Consider the following 27,909-nt stretch of genomic DNA (forward strand, 5'->3'; position numbering starts at 1 on the left):
TTCAAATGGTACACCACTGCACTTAGAATAAAAATAAAATTTCTACCGTTCCTATATAATCTGTCCCGTGTTTATTTTTTCAGACTATCTTGTATCACTCCTGCCCTTGCTCCCCTACTCAAACCACATCAGTCCGTTGTCTTACCTTGTGTAAGCAGATCATTTTTCTTCATAGTGTTGTTGCACTAGCTGTGTCTGTGCTTGGGAGTGTTTCTCTCCACAGATGCATGACCCATCCCTTCTTCTCATCTAAGCTGCCCCTTGCTAGGTACTTGCATATACACTTATCATTAATTTTACCCCCACCCCAATTTGATCCTCATCCCAATTCTGTCAGGTAGAAAGAAATTTATAGAGGAAAGAAGTGAGTTTGGAAAGATCGTGACTTCACAGAAAGAGAAAAATAAATATTGTATATTAATGCATATGTGTGGAATCTAGAAAAAATGGTATCAGTTCAGCTCAGTTCAGTCGCTCAGTCATGACTGACTCTTTGCGACCCCATGAATCGCAGCACGCCAGGCCTCCCTGTCCAGCACCAACTCCGGGAGTTCACTCAGACTCATGTCTGTCGAGTCAGTGATGCCATCCAGCCATCTCATCCTTGGTCGTCCCCTTCTCCTCCTGCTCCCAATCCTTCCCAGCATCAGAGTCTTTTCCAATGAGTCAACTCTTCGCATGAGGTGGCCAAAGTATTGGAGTTTCAGCTTCAGCATTATTCCCTCCAAAGAAATCCCAGGGCTGATCTCCTTCAGAATGGACTGGTTGGATCTCCTTGCAGTCCAAGGGACTCTCAAGAGTCTTCTCCAACACCACAGTTCAAAAGCATCAATTCTTCGGTGCTCAGCCTTCTTCACAGTCCAACTCTCACATCCATACATGACCACAGGAGAAACCATAGCCTTGACTAGATGAACCTTAGTCAGCAAAGTAATATCTCTGCTTTTGAATATGCTGTCTAGGTTGGTCATAACTTTTCTTCCAAGGAGTAAGCGTCTTTTAATTTCATGGCTGCAGTCACCATCTGCAGTGATTTTGGAGCCCAAAAAAATGAAGTCTGACACTGTTTCCACTGTTTCCCCATCTATTTCCCATGAAGTGATGGGACTGGATGCCATGATCTTCATTTTCTGAATGTTGAGCTTTAAGCCAACTTTTTCACTCTCCTCTTTCACTTTCATCAAGAGGCTTTCTAGTTCCTCTTCACTTTCTGCCATAAGGGTGGTATCATCTGCATATCTGAGGTTCTTGATATTTCTCCTGGCAATCTTGATTCCTGCTTGTGCTTCCTCCAGTCCAGCATTTCTCATGATGTACTCTGCATAGAAGTTAAACAAGCAGGGTGACAATATATAGCCTTGACGTACTCTTTGTCCTATTTGGAACCAGTCTGTTGTTCTATGTCCAGTTCTAACTGTCGCTTCCTGACTTGCATACAGATTTCTCAAGAGGCAGGTCAAGTGGTCTGGTATTCCCATCTCCTTCAGAATTTTTCACAGTTTCTTATGATCCACACAGTCAAAGGCTTTGGCCTAGTCAATAAAGCAGAAATAGATGTTTTTCTGGAACTCTTTTGCTTTTTCCATGATCCAGTGGATGTTGGCAATTTGATCTCTGGTTACTCTGCCTTTTCGAAAACCAGCTTGAACATCAGGAAGTTCATGGTTCACGTATTGCTAAAGCCTGGCTTGGAGAATTTTGAGCATTACTTTACTAGCATGTGAGATGAGTGCTAAAATGGTATAGATGATCTTATTTGCAAAGCAGAAATAGAGACAAATACACCAAGAGTGAACATATGGATACCAAGGTGCAAAGGGAGCAAGTGGGATGAACTGGGAGATTGGAACTGACATATATACACTGCTATCTATAAAATAACTAATGAAAACCTACTGTATAGCACAGAGAACTCGATGCTCTGTGATGACCTAAATGGGAAAGAAATCCGAAAAGAGGGGAATATATGTAAACAGATAGCTGATTCACTTTGTTGTACAGTAGAAATGAACACAACACTGTAAAGCGACTATACTCCAATAAAAATTAATAATAAAAAAAGAATAATTATGACTTCACCAAAGTCACACACAGATTGTAAGCACTGTATTGAGGATTCCACAAAGGTATTTGGTTTCACAACCTCCTGGTCATTTTACTACACACCCCATGGAGACAGAGGCAGTTTCAAGAACCACAGGTGAGGCGATAGCATCTCTTAGACAGTCAGTGAAGAAGAAAAAAATGTATTAATTAGGAAGTCATCAGTGGCCTCTGATAACATAATGAATAGCCAACACATGTGTTAAAATCAAAACATTCATTAAATCCCTACCATGTACAAAGTACTGACCGAGGCTCAAAGCAGCATTAAGAGCAGTTCTTATTCCCTAAGGTGGAATTTTGAAAGAATAATGGCAACAGAGGTCAAATGAAATGAGTATGAGATACAGGGCTCTGGAGAAAGGAAAGCACAGCCAGGTCAATTCTGAGAATCTGGCCATGACAGTTGCATGAGAGGAAGATCAATGAAGGTAGCATTCAAGACCCAAGACAACAAGCAACGAGGTAAACCTCAGCTTTTTTTAGCCTGCCGTTGTTTTCTGGGCTTTCAGGCTATGTTAATAAATTTGCATTTCCACATCGAGCCTCCAATCACCAAGTTTCAGTAGTGTCATCAAATTAACTTTTCCTAGGGACCTCATCTGGGAGCACCTGTCAGTATTGAGCACTCCAGGGAGGGGTGATGCTGACTCACAGAAAATGCCTTCTGATGACAGATTCTTGCCGCCTCAAGCTGGCAGAGTGACACATTGACCCACAGCCTCCTAGGATTTGGCTGATCCTTGGGAATAAGATGAGAGCTTGGAAAGCCTCATAACTAGCCCTGGTGGGGGCAGGGGGCATTTGATAGATACACATGTCTGGCTTAGTGTACTCATTGGTACTCTAGAGACTTAACGGGTAAGAAATCAACCGCCAAAGTCTGTTCATTTACCCAAGAAGAGTAGAAAGACTCTTGAATTTAACTTAAATAGTTTCCTATCAGATCTGAATTCAGTTTACAGTGGGTCTCTACTTAGCACTGTTTTAAATTGCAGATATCATCTTGTACTGCCCGATTGTTCAGTTTCTGCCTTTGATCGGCATTCTTCAAAAGGGTCAGTATATGAGAAAGTGAAGCGTGGCCTCAAGAAATGAGGTAACTTATGGAATTTTTAATAAGATTCCCCAGGAGAAGAGATGAAAGCATGACAAGGAAGGACGCTGAAGCGAAAAGCTAGATACACTGAAGGGTTTAAGGCCAGGACAAAACAAAAGTCAGCCCTATGAGGTAAGTGGTTAGCGACTGGACACAGTGTCCAGAGAAAACAAGGAACACAGTAGGTTAATTCAGCACACTTAGAAATTGTATCTGGTCCCTTAATTAAGGAAATGCTAAATGGTCTCTATAAGCTACATGCAAACACAGAATTCTTGGGAAGCTCAGTATTTAAGCTTCATTTCTCTTAATCTGGGCCTTGGTCTGGAAGCCTTGGAGATGGGAATTGTTTTCTGATTCTGGTCCAAAGCCTTCCTTCTCGCCACCTTGTCTGATATTTCTGTTTTTGTTTTTGTTTTTGTTTTCAGCAAATAAGTAGTCTTTAATGATTTTTTTACAGATTGTGATAAAAAATAGATCATTCAAAATCTCTAAATGTTCTACACTCAACTCTAAAATATTCATAAACTGACTTATTTCTATGTACAAACTAGTATTTTCTCTGTGTATTCTCTACCATTTATAAAAATTGTTAAAATCCTTGAGGATTTTTTAACCTGCATTTTTCATCCTAGAAAATCAGGTACTAGTTATATTTTTGTTGTTGTTGTTGTTTTAATTTTTTTTTTTTAATTTTACTTTACAATATTGTATCTCTTACACTGTTGGTGGGAATGCAGACTAGTACAACCACTATGGAGAACAGTGTGGGGATTCCTTAAAAAACTGGAAATAGGATGGTACGGGGAGGGAGATGGGAGGGGGGTTCAGGATGGGGAACATGTGTACACCCATGGCAGATTCATGTTGATGTATGGCAAAACCAATACAATATTGTAAAGTAATTAGCCTCCAATTAAAATAAATAAATTTAAATTTAAAAAAAAGAACTGACTGGCTAACACTTTCATGGAAACTAATGCAACATTGTAAAGTAACTATACTCCAATAAAAATTAATTTTAAAATAGAAATGGAAATAGAACTGCCATACAACCCAGCAACCCCACTGCTGGGCATACACACTGAGGAAACAAGAATCAAAAGAGACACATGTACCCCAATGTTCATCACAGCACTGCTTATAATAGCCAGGACATGGAAGCAACCTAGATGTCCATCAGCAGATGAATGGATAAGAAAGCTGTGGTACATATACACAATGGAATATTACTCAGCCATTAAAAAGAATACATTTGAATCAGTTCTAATGAGGTGGATGAAACTGGAGCCTATTATACAGAGTGAAGTAAGCCAGAAAGGAAAACACCAATACAGTATAGTAATGCAATGCATATATATAGAATTTAGAAAGAAAGTAATGATATTCCTGTTAATGTTACTTTCAGACCTTTCCTTTACTGTGCTGGGAGGCTGTCTCTGTTCCACATAATAACTTTTGCTCACATGGTAACATCATGTAAAACATTGTCCATCTTGGAGAAGAAAGGTAGGAAAGAGCCCTTACAATATATTTCAATGGAACTTTTTTCTAGCTTTTTTCCCAACTATTACTGTCCCTCCTTACTAGCCTCCCACAAATACTCGACTGCTACCCTAATCTTGTTTCTCTTTTCTCACCATTCTTCTTCTTTAAAATTTCCCCCCAGAAGCTCCAAGAGAAAAAAGTAAAACCCAGTAGCCATGGGAATGACAATCCAGTGCTCCTCCAATTGACAATAAACCTGACATTTCTCCTGGTCTGTATGATCAGCATGAACCAATTATGCTTTGGAAAATATAGACTTAATCCATAGATATTAGATAAGGAGTTTGCCTGTTCTTGCAACAATATGGATAAGCAAGTTGAATATTCTCAAAGATCCAGACATGGCAATATCTGGGTAATGTACTGAGAAGGGGCAACATATGATTAAGTGGTTCTCAACCCTGGATGTATACCCAACTTTGAAAACATACAAATGCTAAGGTCCCATTGCAGACCAATTAACTCATAACACATGAATGTGTAGTCACTCTTATTTTATCCAAGCTCCTGGGCTATGCTCTTAGGCAACACATTAAGGAGCACTGACATCACACTCAAGGAGTTTAAGACTGAGAACTGATGCTAATCTCTACTCCACACTCATTTGCTCAGTGACCTTGAACAATTTATCTAGCCCATTGGATTTGAGTATCCTCCTCCATAAAATGTCTTCAGCCTCTTCTCTCTCTTTCCCTCTTCTTTCACTCGAACAACAACAACAAAAAAACCCTATCTTCCATTTATAAAGGTTTATAATTTTCAGTGGCTCAAATGGGATTATTTTGGCTTCCCAGGTCAACAGAACAACAGGATTTCACAAATGTTAACCCTTCATGGACTTAGTAGGAAAATAATAAGGAAAGAATTCCCGAGATAGTTGACAAAGCAGTACAGCCATGGAAAAATCCCAATGGGACACATCAGAATATTTATGGTTCCATTTTTGCATTTATAATTCTACACTTTGCAAGGAATAGAACAAAATAAGCTTGAGGATCTAGTCTTATTTGATGTGAATGCTATATCTAACACATACCTATGTATCTATTCCAATACACATATTCATATCAGTTACATGTCAATGTAAGTGTATTCGTATGTTCAGCACAGGTTTTCATTTAACAAATATTCATCAAGAACTCAGTTAAGTGTTTCACATTCTGAAGACATAGCATATAAAAAAACAAGAAATTTCCTTCCCTATGAGAGCTTTCAGTCTAGAGGAGAAGATGGACTATTACCAAGGTAAGAGAAAACTAAATAGAAAAATATTGCAGGAAAAGTAAGAATTGGGTAGGGAACCAGAGAGAAAGATAATCCCACATATTTTATTTGACTTCAGATCAAATTAACTTAAGTTTCTATTTGTGAAATGAAGATTGTTTCCCTTCCTCTCTGGGTTCGTTGACAGAGTTAAGTGAAATTTCGTATAGTCCTTGATTAAGTGCCTGGAAGGTACTAAGGGGCTCAATTAGTAGACAAAAGAAAAAAGAACAGGGGAGACAGAACTAACCTGGAGTCAGTGGCAGGTCAATAGCAGAGCTAGAACCTAAACACAGACCTTCAGATTTCATGGTGGATGCCTCCTCCTTCCCATCTCAGCCCTGCAGACCTGAATTTGAAGACTGGTTCATTTTAAGTTATGTCAGTCACACCACACCTGGGAGAAAATGTGAGATCAACAAAGGCAGAGAGGGACAGTCTGCTACCCACAGTAATCCAGTTCAGTTCAGCTTAGTTCAGTCAATCAGTCTTCTCCGACTCTTTGCAACCCCATGAACCACAGCACTCCAGGCCTCTCTGTCCATCACCAACTCCCGGAGTTCACTCACTCACATCGATTGAGTCGGGGATGCCATCCAGCCATCTCATCCTCTGTCGTGCCCTTCTCCTCCTGCCCTCAATCTTTCCCAGCATCAGGGTCTTTTCAAATGAGTCAGCTCTTCCCATTAGGTGGCCAAAGTATTGGAATTTCACCTTCAATATCAATCCTTCCAATGAACACCCAGGACTGATCTCCTTTAGGATGGATTGGTTGGCTCTCCTTGTAGTCCAAGGGACTCTCAAGAGTCTTCTCCAACACCACAGTTCAAAAGCATCAGTTCTTCGGCACTTAGCTTTCTTTATAGTCCAACTCTCACATCCATACATAACCACTGGAAAAACCATAGCCTTGACTAGACGGACCTTTGTTGGCAAAGTAATGTCTCTGCTTTTTAATATGCTATCTAGGTGGGTCATAACTTTCCTTCCAAGAAGTAAGCATCTTTAAATTTCATGGCTGCAATCACCATCCGCAGTGATTTTGGAGCCCAGAAAAATAAAGTCTGACACTGTTTCCTCTGTTTCCCCATCTATTTGCCATGAAGTGATGGGACCTGATGCCATGATCTTCGTTTTTTGAATGTTGAGCTTTAAGCCAACTTTTTCACTCTCCTTTTTCACTTGCATCAAGAGGCTCTTTAGTTCTTCTTCACTTTCTGCCATAAGGGTGGTGTCATCTGCATATCTGAGGTTATTGACATTTCTCCCGGCAATCTTGATTCCAGCTTGTGCTTCCTCCAGACCAGCATTTCTCATGATGTACTCTGCATATAAGTTAAATAAGCAGGGTGACAATATATAGCCTTGATGTACTCTTTGTCCTATTTGGAACCAGTCTGTTGTTCCATGTCCAGTTCTAACTGTTGCCTCCTAACTTGCATACAGATTTCTCAAGAGGCAGGTCAGGTGTTTTGGTATTTCCATCTCTTTCAGAATTCTCCACACTACTTACTACCCTCATTTCTAAATGCAACACATAGAATTCAGCAAATCTGAGCCATGGAAATACTGCACCTCTGTAGGTGTATTTGGTTTTATTCTATGTGCTGAATGAGGCACGAACACTTGTTTAACCAATTAATGTTTTGTTCATTGATTCAGTTTACTTTGGATTATATGAGCATAAGTGGATTTCCAGGTTTGAAATAAGAAAACAAAAAGGTACCATTTTGAATAAATATTTACTCTTTCCAAGCCCTTATTTATTACCATGGCATATCAATCGCTAACCTACTGTCTCCACAAATAAAGACAAAAGCTTTATATTGTAATTACAACACATGCTGCTTCCGTGTCTAAGCTCCATACTCGCTTTTGCTGTGTAACAGACACCACTCTTTAGAAGATCACTGATGCCTCTTTAGGACCTCAATTCAGCGCCCTTGGCTTCCCAGTAGAGTCCTGGTGAACATCTTCAGCCCTCCTCAAAATGTCCCTTCCCTCAGCTTCCTGAAGTCTGGACTTCTGGTTACTCATCCTCTCCACTCCCTCTTCCCCACCTTTCAGCACATATGCCTTCCTCTTCCTGCTCCCTACATGTTATCATCCCCAGGATGTTGTCCACATTCCTCTCCCCTTCTCCCTCGGTTAACCTGTGTTTGTTGTTTCAATCTTGACGTCAATTACCACCTTTATGAGGGATGTCTCCAATTCCACTTCCAGGTCGTTCTTCTGGGATGGCTCCTAGGTCTGCATTTATGTAACCAAAACAGTTTCTTGGGTATATATCTCTGTTCTCATATGCATAGCCCACCCAGAATGTAACTCTATCCTCAGGCCACCCTCCTCCCCTTTCTGTATTCTCTCTCTGCTCATGCCATGGTGGTCCACCTGCAACCCAGGCTTAAAACTCCGTCTCTTAACTCCTGTCCTCTATTCCCCATGTGGGATGAGCCATCAGATCCAGCACACTCGGATCCCTGATGTTTCCCACATCCATCCCTCTTGTTTAACTTGCTCTGTGATGGTCAACATCAACTCGTACCTCTACTGCTGTCTCTAACAGTTCTCAGTCTCCCTATGTCCTTCAATTCTAATTGTATGCTCCTTCTGTTGGTGCCAAAACAAAGCATCTAAATAAATGCAAATGAATAGATGCAAATAAATTTCGCATCTAAAATTCATAACATTCTGACCCCAAATACCCTTTCTCAATTTCCTATCTTTCCCATCTCATGTGCTATCTCTCAGCTGTACCAAGTCACTCCTATTATTCAGACTTGCTGCTTTAGTGCTATTGTTGCCTCTATGGTGCTTCCCACCTGGAACTCACTGCCTCTCTTCTTCCTACCAAGTCCTTGCCCTCTTCCTTCCAGGTCCTCCTTTGGGATGTTTCTCTTGGTTCTCCCAAAGTAAGATCATCGATTTTGCTTCTGTGCTCTGTGAGTACTTCATCTGCTCTTTTCTCATCCCTCCATCACCCTGTCTTTCAGTACAGTTGTAAGTGCACACATTGTAGAGATAATCAGTCATGTGGCCACAGGCCACCCTCCCCACTACTGTTCATTGTATTGACCTAGAATATCCTCCATGAGTCTCCTATTACATTGTTATTACCCAAACAGTCACCAGGCTCAACGAGTCTCCATCATCCCCTTTTGAGAAGCTTGGCTCCCTTTCGCAACTTAGCCCAGCACTGCTCACCCTGATAAGGACTCTCCTTTGAGAAAGGGCAAGAAATTTCAGCTAACCAGTCATGTTTACATCTCCCTTTTCCCTTTCACTTAAGGTTGCAAATCAATGCTTTTTAATTACCACTTTTCCCATCAGCCTCAAAGATCCAACATCTTCCCCTTTCTTAAGCTAAGATCCTTAGAGCAGAGTCCTTATGCAAAACAGGGGCACCTCTCCTAGGAAAATCGTCATTTCACAGTTTGAAATGTATGTGGCAGCCTGGCCTGACCACTTCAGAGCTGAGAATTCAAATTCCCTTGCTTAGCAGCAAGGAGAGTACTTTCTACATAATTAATTGCAAGTTCAGGATCTTCTTGACCTGTACTTAGTTCCTGGAATCCACCCTGAAGGATCCTGTGTACTGCTGATTCATATCTGTCGCTGTTGCTGTAGTTTGCCTCTGGATGCTTCTGATTTTTCTTTCTGTTTTTCTCCAAAGGGAGGGAAAATGAATTCTCAGTTACAGTGTTATTTTAAAGATTTCTTTTGATTAGTCAAAAATGGAGATGATGAAAAAGCTTTTCCCTGGGACACTAATCCTCCGAATGCTTACATTTGAATTCGTCCTTGGCATGCTGTTTCTCACAGTCCTGTTCACACCATCTCAAATTCTTTGCCTGAGCATGCTTTCCATCTTTGCTTTTGTTTGGAGGCTTAGTATCTTAGACTACAAGTGGTGCAAATTTTAAATAAAGCAGGGGAGAATGATGGGTCATATCAAAGGATACCTGTGCAAGCAGTCAGAAAATTATTTTCCCACAACCTCGTAAATTCATTTTGGCCAGGTAAAACTTACAGGCCTAAACCAGATAATAACTCAAAATTAGCTTCATGATAAATAAATATTCTAAATCTCCCTAGAATTATGGTTGCTTATTTTTTTCTTCAGCATTGTATTATGGCAACAAAATAGGTTGTTAGGACCTGCAAAAATTACTGTACCAAAACAAAGACTCATAATTGATATAAAAGACAAAGGGTATCAGTTGCACTCAGTGTCCCAGAAATGAACATCATACAATTGTGTTAATAGAGCTGTAAGCCATCATCCAAGCCAGCCCTCTTAGGAAACTGAGGCTCAGACAGGTAAAGAAGCTTCCCAACCAAGGTCTCACAATTCTTTTATTAGTGTTCAAACTCTTTTAAGTCATGCCACTGATCTAATCTAATGACATCCAATATTGTATTGTACATATGAGGTAGCCTGTTGAGATTTGCCCAGAGTTTATCAAGAGAAACCAGATTTTACAAAAACAAAAAAATCCCATCAACGGTTGAATGAAATTTCTTTTTTGGAGTGAGGATGGGATAAGGATGATATGAAATCAAATCAAAGTCATCTGAAGCTTGAAGATCTAATAATCACATACTCAAATAAACAGGAGATAAATCTGCTGCCCAAGGATCTCTTTTTGTTCTCCACTCTTACATTACATTTCTTCTCTCTTCCTCTTGCTTCCAGTCCCTTTCTTTCCTCTCCTCTTCCCAATCCTACTAAATAATCCAATCAAAATTAGCCAATAGCTCTTAAATTAACCCAGCTAGCGTGATTTATGATTTCTCTGCCATTTTCCTTTAATTAATCAAATGGCAAATGCAAAGAGTTGTTCAGAGCCAGCTTCTGGGGAATCTTTGTGATCAGTGTGCTATCAGGGTTCAAGAGCTGTCAACACAGCTAGAAGCCTTCCTCTCTTCATTAGAAATAGATTCAACCTGATTACACAAGTGGTTTGAATAGATATTTGAAGTGACTTCATTTAAGTGGTAGCCATCCATGGCTGAGTCATCACAGTCCAGTGTATGAGAACCAAAGAGTCAGATCTTGACAAAACTTTTTATCTCCATGGAGACCTAGAAGCTGTAGGAAAGCTCATGATACCAGCCTTTAACCCTCCTCACCATCCTGCCTGTGCATAGCCCTGCTGGTCTTTTCTCACCATCAGGCTCCACCCAATCAACTTCTTATACACTCTTCTAGGACAAAAAGGTCCCAAATAAGTCGTACAAAACCTGGTGTTTTGTGTTTCATCTTTCTATAGACTGTGCAGGTTTTAAGGTTTGTTGCACAGTGAGATCTGTGCAAAAATGGCCCTCTATATGTTCCTTTGTCCAGACCCAATTTCTCATTTAGGTTTTTTTCCATTTTATTTCTCTTAATTCGATCTGGGGTTTTCTGTAACATTTCAGTGCATATGTTCCAACGGCTGTGTTTTATTCATCTTGTAACCTTTATCCTAGGGCAGTGCCTGGTAAAAAACAAGTATTTGACTTGTTGAATGAAGAAATAAATAACCACTCAGATTTCTACTTTTTCTATGAGCAGTGTCTTTGGATCTCTACCTCTATATTCCTTTCTGCTCAGAACACTTTACTCATCTCTGTCTGAACTTTTTCTGCAGACTTTCTCATGTAGTCTTATAAGCATCTTTCAGCTGTGGATTCTATCTACTTTCATGATGGGGCTGGAATATCGAGTGTTTTTCTGGTTGGATCTTTTTTCTAAAGCAACTGGGGACATTTCTAGCAAATATATCATTAGAGTGATTTTTCAGTGGCTAACCAAGCTGTCATAGGCATTTAGCACAGCCAAAGAGTAAAGATCTTTGACACTACTTGGTACCTAGTCCTGCTTTATTTATATAAAATATTTCAGTGCTTTGTGTGTGTGTGTGCACACTCGAAACAGCTCCAGAGAAATGCAGCAAGAAGCAAGTCAACAGGGGGATTAATGGGGCTTTGTTTGTAGAATGCGGAATTCTGTAATAATTCGAGAAGCAGATTTCTGGAGCATGAGATGTTTTCAAATTCATTCTGGGGTTTTTAGAGCATAATTTTCTATACGAGCAGCATCTTGGGACTGTTAGGAATGGAATTAGCAAGAGAGGTGGCTTTATTTTTTGCCTTTGCACATGACAGATAATTTTCCTTTTTATACTTGGAAGCTCTCTTGCCCTTGTGGAATGTGATTAGCGGATTCAACAGTTGCGGGTATTTGAGTGAGAGGAAAGAGAGAAGGCTTGATTCTAAGAACATTCAGCAATGGTTAATCAAGAGGTAGGACTTTTAAATATACATATATATAATTTCTTCAATCCTCTTTGTGCAGGTGTGCTCAATCGCTCAGTCATGTCCAACTATTTTGTGACCCAGTGGACTGTAGCCTGCCAGGCTCCTCTGTCCGTGGAATTCTCCCAGGCAAGAATACTGGACTTGGTTGCCAGTGATCCCTTCCTCCAGGGGTTCTTCGTGACCCAGGGATGGAACCCAAGTCTCCTGCATCTCCTGCATTGCAGGCAAATCTTTGCCGCTGCACCACCAGGGAAGTCCATACCAGACCTATATTACAAAGCAACTGATCATTCGATTTTATCAAGCTGGGGAGTCCAAAAACACTTCACTGTATTGATTAAGGACTTAGCATTTCTGTGCAACCTACCTGCTTGCATTTCAGGTACCTTGCAAGGGTAGGGGTCACCATCTCAAGATCACATGATAAATGTATTATTTAATTATTGGTCCTAACTTTTTACTAAATTTGATACAGAAAAAAAAAATTGGAGTAGAGGGTGAAATATCTTGCCAAATTTTTCCATCAAGAGAGATCTTTTCCATCTATTACAAAAAGCACCCCTTGAAAAGGAAAACAAAATTGCTCCCCCTTCTCGACTTTGCTTTGTGGGCTGTGGTCATGCCAGCTTCTGGTCTCTATGACAGAGTCTGTGAAATGTGACTGGAGTGGAAAGGAAGTTCATTTCTTCCTTTGATAGAGTACCTAGGGAAAGGTGGGGAGAGGGGAGGTAGGGTGCATCCCCAGTGCCGGTAAGAACGAAAGCTCCTGAATGGAGAAGTTAGATGGAAAAGCAGAGACATTACTTTGCCAACAAAGGTCCATCTGTGGCTTTTCCAGTAGTCATGTATGGATGCGAGAGTTGGACTATAAAGAAAGCTAAGCACCAAAGAATTGGTTCATTTGAACTGTGATATTGGAGAAGACTCTTGAGAGTCCCTTGGACAGCAAGGAGATCAAACCAGTCAATCCTAAAGAAATGAACCCTGAATATTAACAGAAACAAGATGCTGAAGCTGAAGCTTTAATACTTTGGCCACCTGATGCGAAGAGCTGACTCATTGAAAAAGACCCTGATGCTAGGAAAGATCAAAGGCAGGGGGAGACAGGAATGACAGAGGATGAGATGGCATCACCAACTCATTTGAGCAAACTCTGGAAGATAATGAAGGACAGAGAAGCCTGGCACGTTGCAGTCTGTGGAACTGCAAAGAGACATGACTGAGTGCTGAAAAACAACAACCCAGTCAGGATCCTCTTACTCACACCAAAATATTGATAACCATTGCTTTAATCCTGTGGAAACTGTGTCACTCTCTTCACACAGGAAACATCATCAGCTAGTAAAAAAAAAAAAAACAGATTTCTTCTTTCTCCCCACGTATTAGAAACTTCTTGGTCTGACTCAGGTTGCTTGCTGGGGAATGACTACCACTTGGCCCTGATGTCCTCATCCCTTTGTGCACTGCACTCCTCACTCTGGTTTGTGTCTACAGACTCTTTGGAATTTATCAGACTAAAAAGCAGCTGATCTTTCTGCAACTCCAAATGACTCAACTCTTGTAAATAGAATAAATTGTCATCAGGGCTTCCCAGGTGGTGTTAGCGGTAAAGAACCTGCCTGCCAGTTCAGGAGACACAAGAGACTTGGATCTCTGGATCGGGAAGATCCCCTGGAAGAAGACGTGGCAACCCACTCTAGTATTCTTGTCTGGAGAATCCCATGGACAGAGGAGCCTGGCAGACTATAGTCCATAGCGTCACAAAGAGTCAAACATGACTGAAGTGACTGACGCTCACACACATAAATAGAATGAGTTGTCATCAGTAGGTGTGGCACAGTGCCAGCAAGCAAAAGGGAGGCTATCTACACAATGGCTATCTACACATTACTCACTGGGTGATCTGGTGCAAGTTCTGTAATTTACCTGGGCCTCAATCCTCGTCTTCAAATTTGGATTCATACTAACACTTAATTACTGGGGGCGTGGAAGGTTATTGCACATGTAAAGTACTTAGAAGCCACTCAATAAATTCAAGATTAGTTGTTTTATCACACCATCAATATTATATAATTTCTCAGCTGTTATCACCATTTTTCATATCTGAAGCAAGACATATGTCCACTGGCTTTCTGGGGGCTTATTCCTCCCCCTTCTCCAGGAGTCCTTTTCAGCCGTGTACGAGGCACCATCACTTTGCTTCAGAGCACAGTGAAGAGAGAAGGGTATCAAACAAAATTCAGAAAAACTTATATAAACCCACAAATCTCCCACAAAGTCCTCTTTTTGCGGCTCTTTGTTCTAAGAGTCTCCAACACATACCATAGATGCCTGAGAAATAAACTTGGAAACTTAGTTTCAGCCCAGGATCACAGTGCAATAATAGAAATAGGCTTAAAACATTGGAAAAACTAACATAAATGGAAAGGCTCATTATTTCATCATTGGATAACTTTGATAACAGACAGAATTAAATGATTATAGGGGATATTTATGCTTGCTGATGTGATGGAAGGGAAATGAATATAAAACCAAACAGCTGTAGTAGCCTTTATTGCTATGGACTGTACATAGCTGGTGCCTGCTGTCATTCAGTATAGGACAAAGACTAGCCTCCCAGGAAGAACATCAAGTAAGAGGATAGTAACTATGACCTGAAGCTATGGTTCCAAAGGGAGTTAAAGAAATTATGATAGTAGAGTTCTCAAGCCTCCTGAAAAAACATAGAAACATAGCTTTAAAACTGGAATATGAAATATTACAAGGAGCAACATAAAGGACCAATTCATTATCATAAGATGTTACATTATTGTCTTCACTGTTGAAAGTCCTTAAATGTCAATATCCAATGTCTCAGTAAAATAATGGGAATTTGCTTTTCTCACAAAGCAATTATGAGGATAGGGATGATGATTAAGTGATAATGATAGAGGAATGGTAATGTTCAACCAGACTAGTTTAGGGAATAAACAATGACACTCTACAATAACAACCCCAGAGTACATTTCTATCCAAAATGGCAGGAAAGCCTGAGGGTCCCCTGGCTTTCTCAGTCGCCTGCAAAAATCCAACAATATCAGGAGGTACTTCAGTTCAGTTCAGTTCATTGCAGTCGCTCAGTCGTGTCCGAATCTGCGACCCCATGAATCGCAGCGCGCCAGGCCTCCCTGTCCAGCACCGACTCCCGGCGTTCACTCAGACTCACGGCGTTCACTCAGACTCACGTCCATCGAGTCCGTGATGCCATCCAGCCATCTCATCCTCTGTCGTCCCCTTCTCCTCCTGCCCCCAATCCCTCCCAGCATCAGAGTCTTTTCCAATGAGTCAACTCTTCGCATGAGGCGGCCAAAGTACTAGAGTTTCAGCTTTAGCATCATTCCTTCCAAAGAAATCCCAGAACTGATCTCCTTCAGAATGGACTGGTTGGATCTCCTTGCAGTCCAGGGGATTCTCAAGAGTCTTCTCCAACACCACAGTTCAAAAGCATCAATTCTTTGGTGCTCAGCCTTCTTCACAGTCCAACTCTCACATCCATACATGACCACAGGAAAAACCATAGCCTTGACTAGACGGACCTTAGTTGGCAAAGTAATGTCTCTGCTTTTGAATATGCTGTCTAGGTTAATCATAACTTAGTCGTGTCCAGTTCTTTGCAACCCAGGGATTGTAGCCTGCCAGTGTGATTTCATTAACACCAGGTAAGATTACCAAGCACTTGCTATGAGCCAGGAACTGAGCAAGACACTTTACTTATTAAATCAGGTATGGTTGGGCAAAGTTGTGGATATTTTCGACTCAGGGCCACAATTTCCCTCCCTGTTTAAGCCTGTAGAACTCAAGAAACAAGTTATCTGCTCGCATAATACAATGAATGGGATATCAATTATAGACATTCTGGTTCAAAAAGGGAGAAAATAGAAGGAAAATAAGTCACCATTCCCAAGAAATTTTGAAATTTAGCCAAGCAAATTTCATTTGGTTTCAAGGTCTGAGAATAAACCTCTGGGGCTTGAGACTCTATGCTTGGGATCAAGTCTCTGCCCTTAGGAAAAGGTAACATGTTTGCAGTAGGTTTTTTGGGTGTGCTTTGTATTAAGACTTTTTGAAGATCAGTCACAGCAAAATTAAGGGAAGAAATATAGATTTCTCATTTATCCCTTGTCCCATACATGTGTATCCTCCACCATATCAGCATTCCCCACCAGACTGGTATATTTGTAACAATTAATAAGCCTACATTAACACATCATATTCACCTAAAGTCCAGAGTTTATATTATAGTTCATTCTTGGTATTGTACATTCTACAGGTTTCAACAAATGTAGAATTTTTTAGACTCTTTTCTAGGTTTTCTTGTACTTGTTAGGTTATTCTCAACAGAGTCATACAGCAAAAACTATATTTTAAACTGCTTTTTAAGCCTAACAACACCTCATAGATATGTATATTTCTGAAATAGATATATATTTCTGAAAATTAATTTTTAATAACCACATAGTATTCCATCATTTATGCATGCCCATAATTTTGTTTAACCAGTTCTTTATTGTTTTACATTTAGGTTATTTCCATCTTTGAGAAAATAATGCAGAGTAGGCATGATTCCTAGGAAATTAATTAGCAGCAAAATATGAAAACAATTTTAAAATTTAAACAAGTGTAAAATTGCTTTAAAAAGCACAAAGTGTCTGAAAATCTCAACCATAAGAAATTAATACTGTCAATAGGTGGGGGCAAGAATCAATATACAACTTAGAATATTTATTTTTGGGCCTGTTCTCTTTGCCAGTTTTTATGTGGGTCATTTTTCTGAATTAAATAGCTTTAACTAAATAATTTAAATCAAGCCTGGTTCAATGATGAAGCTCTTTGCTTATTCATTTCATCACATGATTTTTCATCAAAGTTAAAATTAGTACTGAGTAATGTGCCTCAGTAATGTGCCTCAGTAATGTGATGAGAAGGGAAAAAACTTTCTAAATCAAGACAGAAAATGAAATAGTAGAGTGTGATGGCATTGGGAAGCAGTAGAGAGAATATAAGGGATTAGTTAACTGGAAGAATCAAATAGCATTATTGTTCTGAATATGCCAAGATCATATTAATCTGAAATATGAAAATAGTGCTGGCAGTCATATCTTGGGTTTATATCACCCTCTTCAAGGAGACATTTCCAATACAAAGTCATTCACCTTGGCTGTGAATGCTGGCAGAGATAATACTGCCCTAATCCAAATTATGAATTGATCTTCATGAGTCATTTGTCCTGAAATTTTAAGCAGGCACTCTACCTTGTTCCCTGTTAAAATTTTCTGTACTGTTGGAGCTACAGGATAAATGCAGGAAGTATCAACTGCTGTCATGGATTAAAATTATTTTTAAGTTGTTACTAGCTGCCTTTCTTGTTGTGACACTAGGGTAGTTACAATGAGTCCAACAAACTAATGGCCACTTTAAGTCCTATTAGAAATCCTTGACACTTTCAAGATGTGACACTACGTCTTCAAAAAATTTGGGGAAGTAACTTATTTCCTCTAAATGTATCAAAGTCTTTAAAAAGTGATAAATATATATATAATTGAATAAACTATATATAATCTAATATATATATATATTTATAGAACATATATATATATATAACTGCCAATGGATGGAAGTAAAGTCTGATGCTGTAAAGAACAATATTGAATAGGAATATGGAATGTTATGTCCATGAATCAAGGTAAATTGGAAGTGGTCAGACAAGATATGGCAAGAGTGAGCATCAACATTTTAGGAATCAGTGAAGTAAAATGGACTGGGATGGATGAATTTAACTCAGATGACCATTATATCTACTACAGCAGGCAAGAATCCCATAGAAGAAATGGAGTAGCGATCATAGTTAACAAGAGAGTCCAAAATGCTGTTTTGGGGTGCAATCTCAAAAATGACAGAATGATCTCTGTTCGTTTCCAAGGCAAACCACTCAATATCACAGTTATCCAAGTCTATGCCCCCAATGAATAATGCTGAAGAAGCTGAAGTTGAATGGCTCTATGAAGATCTACAGGACCTTCTAGAACTAACACCCAAAAAAGATATCCTTTTCATCATAGGGGACTGGAATGCAAAAGCAAGATCAAGAGATTCCTGGAGTAACAGGCAAATTTGATCTTGGAGTACAAAATGAAGCAGGGCAAAGGGTAGCAGTTTTGCCAAGAGAATGCCCTGGTCATAGCAAACACCCTCTTCCAACAACACAGGAGAAGACTCTACACATGGACATCACCAGATGGTCAATATCGAAATCAGATTGATTATATTCTTTGCAGCAAAAGTTGGAGAAGCTCTCTACAGTCAGCAAAAACAAAACCAGGAGCTAACTGTGGCTTAGATCATGAACTCCTTATTACAAAATTCAGACTTAAATTGAAGAAAGTATGGAAAATCATTAGACCATTCAGGTATGACCTAAATCAAATCCCTTATGATTATACAGTGGAAGTGAGAAATAGATTCAAGGGATTAGATCTGATTCAGTGCCTGAAGAACTATGGACAGAGGTTAATGACATTGTACAGGAGGCAGGGATCAAGACCAGCCCCAAGAAAAAGAAATGGAAAAAGGCAAAATGGTTGTTTGAGGAGGCCTTACAAATAGGTGAGAAAAGAAGTGAAAGGCAAAGGAGAAAAGGAAAGATATACCCATTTGAATGCAGAGTTCCAAAGAATAGCAAGGAGAGACAAGAAAGCTTTCCTCAGTGATCAATGCAAAGAAATAGAGGAAAACCATAGAATGGGAAAGACTAGAAAATTAGAAGATACCAAGGGAACATTTCATGCAAAGATGGCACAATAAAGGACAGAAATGGTATCTAACATACCTAATAGGAGCAGAAGATATTAAGAAAAGGTGGCAAGAATATGCAGAAAGACTATACAAAGGAAGGACTCTGATGACCCAGAGGACCACAATGGTGTGATCACTCACCTAGAACCAGAATTCCTGGAATGCAAAGTCAAGTGGGCCTTAGGAAGCATCACTACAAACAAAGGTAGTGAAGGTGATGAAATTCCAGTTGAGCTCTTTAAATCCTAAAAGATGATTCTGTGAAAATTCTCCACTCAATATGCCAGCAAATTTGGAAAACTCAGCAGTAGCCACAGGACCGGAAAAGATCAGTTTTCATTCCAGTCCCAAAGAAAGGCAATGCCAAAGAATGCTCAAACTACCGCACAATTGCACTCATCTAACATGCTAGCAAAGTAATGTTCAAAATTCTCCAAGCCAGGCTTTAACACTACGTGAACTGTGAACTTCCAGATGTTCAAGCTGGATTTAGAAAAGGCAGAGGAACCAGAGATCAAATTGCCAACATCCGCCGGATCATAGAAAAAGCAAGAGAGTTCCAGAAAAACATTTACTTCTGCTTTATTGACTACACCAAAGCCTTTGACTGTGTGGATCACAATGAACTATGAAAAATTCTTCAAGAAATGGGAATACCAGACCACCTGACCTGCCTCCTGAGAAATCTGTATGCCGGTCAGGAAGCAAGAGTTAGAACTGGACATGGAACAACAGACTGGTTCCAAATCAGGAAAGGAGTACATCAAGGCTGTATATTATCACCCTGCTTATTTAACTTATATGTGGAATACATCATGTGACAAGCCGGGATGGATGAAGCTGGAATCAAGATTTCTGGGAGAAATATCAATAACCTCAGATATGCAGATGACACCACCCTTATGGCAGAAAGTGAAGAAGAACTAAAGAGCCTCTTGATGAAAGTGGAAAAGGAGAGCGGAAAAAGTAAAACTCAACATTCAGAAAACTAAGATCATGGCATCCAGTCCCATCACTTCATAGCAAATAGATGAAGAAACAATGGAAACAGTGAGAGACTTTATTTGTGGGGACTTCAAAATCACTGCAGAAGGTGACTGCAGCCATGAAATAAAAGACATTTACTCCTCGGAAGAAAAGCTATGACCAACCTAGAGAGCATATAAAAAGCAGAGACATTACTTTACCAAAAAAGGTTTGTCTAGTCAAATCTATTGTTTTCCCAGCAGTCACATATGGATGTGAGAGTTGGACTATAAAGAAAGCTGAACACTGAAGAATTGATGCTTTTGAACTGTGGTGTTGGAGAAGACTCTTGAGCGTCCCTTGGACTGCAAGGAGATCCAATCAGTCCATCCTAAAGGAAATCAGTCCTGAATGTTCATTGAAGGACTTGATGCTAAAGATGAAACTCCAATATTTAGGCCACCTAATACAAAGAACTGACTCATTTGAAAAGACACTGATGCTGGGAAAGACTGAAGGCAAGAAGAGAAGGGGACAACAGAGGATGAGATAATTGCATGACATCACCGACTCAATGCACATGAGTTTGAGAAAGCTCTGAGAGTTGGTGATGGACAAGGAAGCCCGGCATGCTGCAGTCCATGGGGTCACAAAGAGTCGGACATGACTGAGAGACTGAACTGAACTGAACTAACTGAATCACTTTGCTGTATACCTGAAACTATCACAACATTGTAAAGTAACTATACTGCAATTTTTTAAAAAAGCATCAAAACCAAGAGAAAAAGAGATATGCAAAAAGTATTCAAAGAAAAGAAAATCAGAATGACCAATAAAACATGGAAAATCTACATATATTAGTAATCATGAATTGCAAATTAATTCTTCAATAAAATAATTATTTCATGTAAAAAATGTATGGGTAGTTATCACATACTAGGGAAAGAGAGAGAGAAAGAAAGGAACTATGCATCAAGCACAGTGTCTCCAGAACTTAGAATAGTGCCCAGTACACACTAAGTTCTCAATAAATGCTGAGTAAATAGAAAGTAGTGGGAAAGGGCACAGGGGAAGAAGGAAGGACAAAGTATCTTCCCTTAGTAAGCTTTGAATCTTTTTGTAGAGTTATAGAAAACCCCTAAACTGGGAGGCAGGACACCTGGGTTCCCACAGTCCAGAATCTGGGCAAGTTATTTCTCTTCCCTGGTCCTTAATTTCCTGCAATGCAAGATTGGTGGTTCATTTCAGTTGAAAGTTATAGAATGCTCTAAATAAAAGTGGTCATTTATTTTTCTTAATTGTCTTTTGCTCACACATAGTCATCCTCATGGAAGGAGCTCAACTCACCTTTCTCTCTCCTATGTTCCTCATTAAAAAGCATCAGGCTCGAGGATAATCCTTTGAGCTCTAACTCTGTATCTTAAAAATAAATATTACTTTATTTGGGGGGGGGGTCATATCCTTGCCTTTCTATTTGATGACAGGAAAGGTAGCCAGTTGGATTTTGTCCAGGTATATAGCACGTCATGCAACTCTAAGTCAAACAGACCAACTGGAAATGCAAGTTCTTCTCATAAGGATGAGTGTCCTAACGTGGTTCAGCTGCGTTGGACCCACAACTTCTTTCAGAGGTGGTGGGGGGTGGGTACGCTTCAGTCGCGCCCAACTCTTTGCAACCCCACTGACCATAGCTCACCAGGCTCCTCTGTCTATGGAATTGTTCACGCAAGAATTACTTGGAGTGGTTTGCCATGCCCTCCTCCAGAGAAGAAGCTAAAGCTTCCCGGTTTATCCAGCTATGGTTACAGGCAGTGAGTTTGCTAATGCTGCTTTCCTGTATCTTTTTAGCTGCTACCTTCTGGACCCCCATTAAAAACCTACTGTATGATAATTACTACTCTTTGCTTTTTCAAAATGTCATAGAGCCTACTTAGCCAATAGATCACCTCATGCAAGGCTATAACCTCTCTTTTAAATATTGCATTCATCGTTTAAATGTCATATGATGTGAGTTACTAACTTGGCAACAAATGGTTTTTCCTCTTGGCTCTTTTTATTCCTTCTCTTATTACTACAGAAAAGCCAAACCAATACTTCACAATGGACAGTTCTGTTATGTTCTCAGGGTCTAAATAATATCCCTTTGTTTCCACCTAATATCCCTTTGTTTCAACATGTATACTGTGCTATAGAGGCTTACCTTCCCCGTCACACTCATCAAGGACACGACCCCCCATTGGCACATTAGCTGAATTCTAAAGAGGGTGCACAGTTGAGGAGAGGGAGTGAAAGGCATCTTAGATGACTATCCAAGACCTAGTTCTGGTCTAGCTCTGTCACAGATCAGCTATGCAACCTAGGAGAAGTCAGTTAACTCCTCTGAATTCTTCTCTAATATAAGGGAGTTATAAAGATCATCTCTTAGTTTTGAAATTCTGTGATAGTTACCAAACCAGGTTTATGATGCTTGAAAGACATACAAGTTTTTGTAAAAACAATCATAGCTAACTTGAGCAGTGAAAGCAGTTTACAGTTCATTACTTATTAAGCAAGTTGTAATTTAATGGATATAACTGATGATTACTCTTAGTCTCATGATCATTTGACTTCTCTGGCCAAAGTATTTTAGAAAAAGAATAGAGTATCTATGGCAAGAAGTTTACACTGTAAACTCTGGTCAACAAGTGAAATTCGCTCAGTCCTGTCTGACTCTTTGTGACCCCATGTACTATACAGTCCATGGAGTTCTCCAGGCCAGAATACTGGAGTGGATAGCCTTTCCCTTCTCCAGGAGATCTTCCCAACCCAGGGATCAAAGCCAGGTTTAACACATTGCAGGTGGATTCTTCACCAGCGGAGCCACAAGGGAAGCCCAAGAATACTGGAGTGGGTAGCCTCTCCCTTCTCCAGCAGATCTTCCCACACCTCAGCAAAGAGCATGCTGATTTACATGATACATGAGAATAGTGGTTGGTATTGGGGTATATGATACTTTCTGAAATTAGGCTAGTGATGCAATAAAGGCTCAGTTCTTTGGAGTACAACTCCTTATCTCACATCTTGGATCTATTATTTATGATGGCCTTAGGTAAATCATCTAAATTATCTAACCTCAGTTTCCCTCATTTGTGCAAGTATATATGTGTATTTGTGTTTCTTGTCTGTGATATTGTGAGTGGGGTGGCTGTGTCAATTTTGAGAAACACTGAAGGAGTCTTTGGGCCTGAAAAAGAAAACAACGGTCTCAAAGGCCCTTGCTGAATCATCTAACTTCAGGGAAAACAAAATCAAACTTTAGGTCCCACCCTGATGCTCTGGGCCTGTTGCATCTACCTGGGACTTATCACTCCCTGCCCAGAGGGCTTATCATCCCCTGCCGAAAACCTCCCACCCTCTGTTCAACTACAAATGCCATCTCAACTGAAGAATACCTAAAACGTCCCACCTGACTAACATTTCCCCTTATCGATTCCACAAACCTTCCTTTAAATATGAAGCCTCCCTGATCCTTCTCCCATTAGGCCGACTGTCACCCCTCCTTGCCTGAATAAAGGTAATCTACCTCCACTGAGGTCATCTCTCCTTCTTTTCTGCCTTGGCCCGAACTATACCTTCCATTTGCCATGTCCCTGTGTCTAACTGGCCTTGTCATATTATGGTAATTACCCGAGTCAGAGTCTGTGCCACCATGACTGAGAGTTTCTGTATCACAGGAATGTCCGTGGCTCTTGTCGTGTCCTTATTGCCTTGTGTGGGTAGATTGGGTTTATCACAGCAGTGTGGCTGAGTGCTGCCAGGCTTGTATGAGATGTCCACCTTAACTGCCTTACAGAGGCGCTCTGAGGATGAAATGATGAGCAGGAACAATGTGCCACATTTCTATAGCATTTTTACAGTATGGTACTGGCACAAAGACAGACATATAGATCAATGGAACAAAATAGAAAGCCCAGAGATAAATCCACACACATATGGACACCTTATCTTTGACAAAGGAGGCAAGAATATACAATGGAGGAAAGACAATCTCTTTAACAAGTGGTGCTGGGAAAACTGGTTAACCACTTGTAAAAGAATGAAACTAGATCACTTTCTAACACCGCACACAAAAATAAACTCAAAATGGATTAAAGATCTAAATGTAAGACCAGAAACTATAAAACTCCTAGAGGAGAACATAGGCAAAACACTCTCAGACATAAATCACAGCAGGATCCTCTAGGATCCACCTCCCAGAATTCTGGAAATAAAAGCAAAAATAAACAAATGGGATCTAATTAAAATTAAAAGCTTCTGCACAACAAAGGAAAATATAAGCAAGGTGAAAAGACAGCCTTCTGAATGGGAGAAAATAATAGCAAATGAAGCAACTGACAAACAACTAATCTCAAAAATATACAAGCAACTTATGCAGCTCAATTCCAGAAAAATGAACGACCCAATCAAAAAATGGGCCAAAGAACTAAACAGACATTTCTCCAAAGAAGACATATGGATGGCTAACAAACACATGAAAAGATGCTCAACATCACTCATTATCAGAGCAATGCAAATCAAAACCACAATGAGGTACCACTTCACACCAGTCAGAATGGCTGCGATCCAAAAATCTGCAAGCAATAAATGCTGGAGAGGGTGTGGAGAAAAGGGAACCCTCCTACACTGTTGGTGGGAATGCAAACTAGTACAGCCACTATGGAGAACAGTGTGGAGATTCCTTAAAAAATTGCAAATAGAACTACCTTATGACCCAGCAATCCCACTGCTGGGCATACACACCAAGGAAACCAGAATTGAAAGAGACACATGTACCCCAATGTTCATCGCAGCACTGTTTATAATAGCCAGGACATGGAAACAACCTAGATGTCCATCAGCAGATGAATGGATAAGAAAGCTGTGGTACATATACACAATGGAGTATTACTCAGCCGTTAAAAAGAATTCATTTGAATCAGTTCTGATGAGATGGATGAAACTGGAGCCGATTATACAGAGTGAAGTAAGCCAGAAAGAAAAACACCAATACAGTATACTAACACATATATATGGAATTCAGAAAGATGGCAATGACGACCCTGTATGCAAGACAGCAAAAATGACACAGATGTGTATAATGGACTTTTGGACTCAGAGGGAGAGGGAGAGGGTGGGATGATTTGGGAGAATGGCATTCTAACACATATACTATCATATAAGAATCGAATCACCAGTCTATGTCTGATGCAGGATACAGCATGCTTGGGGCTGGTGCATGGGGATGACCCAGAGAGATGTTATGGGGAGGGAGGTGGGAGGGGGGTTCATGTTGGGGAATGCATGTAAGAATTAAAGCTTTTAAAATTAAAAAATAAATAAATAAATGAAATAACAAAAAAAAAAATTGTGAAATGAAAATATACCCTGCCACATCAATAAACAAGAAATGTCACAACCATCAGCAATTTCTAGCCTCCAAATGTGAATGAGGGCTCCCAAAGCTAGGTGCATATGAAACGAATGAATTCAGGGAGCCCAGAAGCTTGCATCTTCCCACACAGAGAACACTAAATTCCTTAACTTGATATCTGACCTTTGATGTGCAGATTGCCTGCTGGCTCCCTTGTGGCTCAGCTGGTAAAGAATCTGCCTGCAATGTGGCAGACCTGGGTTCAGTCCCTGGGTTGGGAAGATCCCCTGGAGAAGGGAAAAGCTACCTACTCATTCTAGGCTGGAGAATTCCATGGACCATACAGTCCAAGGGGTCACAAAGAGTTGGACACAACTGAGAGACTTTCACTTTCACTTTTATTGCAGGCTTATATATAGCCTGACTCCCCCTCCAGCCTCCTTGGAATAGTTTTCTCAGAGTTACGGAGATCCTGTCTCCTGGGCTAGACATCCTAACATTCCCACTAAATAACTCTCTGCTTTCAGGTTGTGACTCTTTTTCGGTCAACAAAAATTTATAAAGGGCTTGCCCATATAACATCTGTTTTTGGCATCCTAACAGCTGAATGAGGTGTTTTATTACTTGTACTATTATTACTGTATAGATGAGGAGACTTAAAACTTAACTGATTAACTTGAAGTAACTCAGCTAATCAAGGGAGTAGCTTCATTAACCTAGATCTTTGTCCTTGGAAAAAAGTTGCCAGGTTTATTGTAAACATATTACAAATGTAAGACACCATTCTTAATATTATAGAAAGCTCTGGAAGGAAACCTATGCATTTGTAATTTCCTAGGTTATTTTTTGGTCAGGTTTTCCTAAGTAATTACATTATTTCCTACTTTTTTTACCATTATAGATGTAGCTAAAGTTGATAGCAAACCCAGGGGAAAGTCACAGCTTTAGAGGCCAGCTGGTAAACGAATTTGTCTGAAAGACTCAGATTACATGTTCTGTGACTGAAATTGGTGTAATGTCTGCTTAATGCTCTCAGTGTATGGACTGAGCCTGCTCCTGATTTGCTCTGTGATCAATACTTTCTCCAGCAGATACTGCCAAGTCCTCACCTTTCCTATCCTAAGATACCACCATTGAGTAATCAGCAGACTAGGGCATGAGCTGTGAACTACGCCTACAAGGGCAGGGGTGAAATTTCACTGAACTAATTTCCTCTTTCTTATCACCCTGGTGACCACTTGCTCAGGGTAGGAGTTGATCCCATAATCAAGCTCTTTAAGTTCATTTAACTATCAAAGCCTGGCGTGCTACACTCCATGGCATCGCAAAGAGTCAGACATGACCAGGCTTCTGAACAACAACTGTCAAACAGTGTAACAGCAGCTACTTCATGGCATTGGTATGAGAATTTATAAAATAGTGTATGCAATGTGGTTTACAAAATAAATAATAATTATTTTAATAGAGACATTATTACAAGGAAATCACACCCAGATCTTTGCCTTTAAGCATAGAAGAAGCTTAGTCAAGAATCGAGTCATAGTTATTTACATTTTATATTCTGACAGTCAGACACTTAAACGGAGTTGGGGGGAGGAGAGGTTAGCTAATTAAATAAACACTTTTACTAAAAAATAGGCTTAAATCAAGGGCTTCCCTGGTGGCCTAATGCAGGAGATAGGTTCAATCCCTCAGTTGGAAAGATCCCCCAGAGAAGGAAATGACAACCCACTCCAGTATTCCTGCCTGGGAAATCCCATGAACAGAGGAGCCTGGTGGGCTATAGTCCATGGGGTCGACAAAGAATCGAACATGACTTAGTGACTAAACAACAACAATTCCTAATCCAAAGGGACCTATCTTTGAAATTTCTTATCTAAGCTTTATGTGTTTGTTGCTGCTTTCTTTGGAGAATGAATAAATTAATTTCTCTTATCACTTGGCAAAGGAAGCCTTTGTTGGTGCTGTTTATGCACAAGAGGCAAGCTTGCAGTCTGTACTTAAAAGAGAAAAAATCCATAGGCCTGGGATTTCCCTGGTGGTCCAGAGGTTAAGAATCCACCTTGCCTTGCAAAAGGACATGATTTCGATCCCCCGTTGGAGAATTAAAATCCCACATGCCACAGCCAACTAAGCCTGAGCTGGCAACTACTGAGTCCATGAGCTACAGCTAGAGAGAAGACCATGTACCACAACAAAAGGTCCCACATGCTGCAACTAAGACCCAATGCATTCAAAAATAAAACCATAAAAAGAAAAATCCATAGGCTTCTGTAAGTTAAGAGGCACAAAGTTAACATACTGTTATTACCATTGTTATTAACATCTATTTATTTAACACACAGTATATGCCAGGTTCTGAACTAATGTTTTTATGTATACCATTAATTCATTCATTCATTTAATG

The sequence above is a fragment of the Budorcas taxicolor genome, chromosome 5, assembly GCF_023091745.1.
Source record: "Budorcas taxicolor isolate Tak-1 chromosome 5, Takin1.1, whole genome shotgun sequence".
Taxonomy (NCBI): domain Eukaryota; kingdom Metazoa; phylum Chordata; class Mammalia; order Artiodactyla; family Bovidae; genus Budorcas; species Budorcas taxicolor.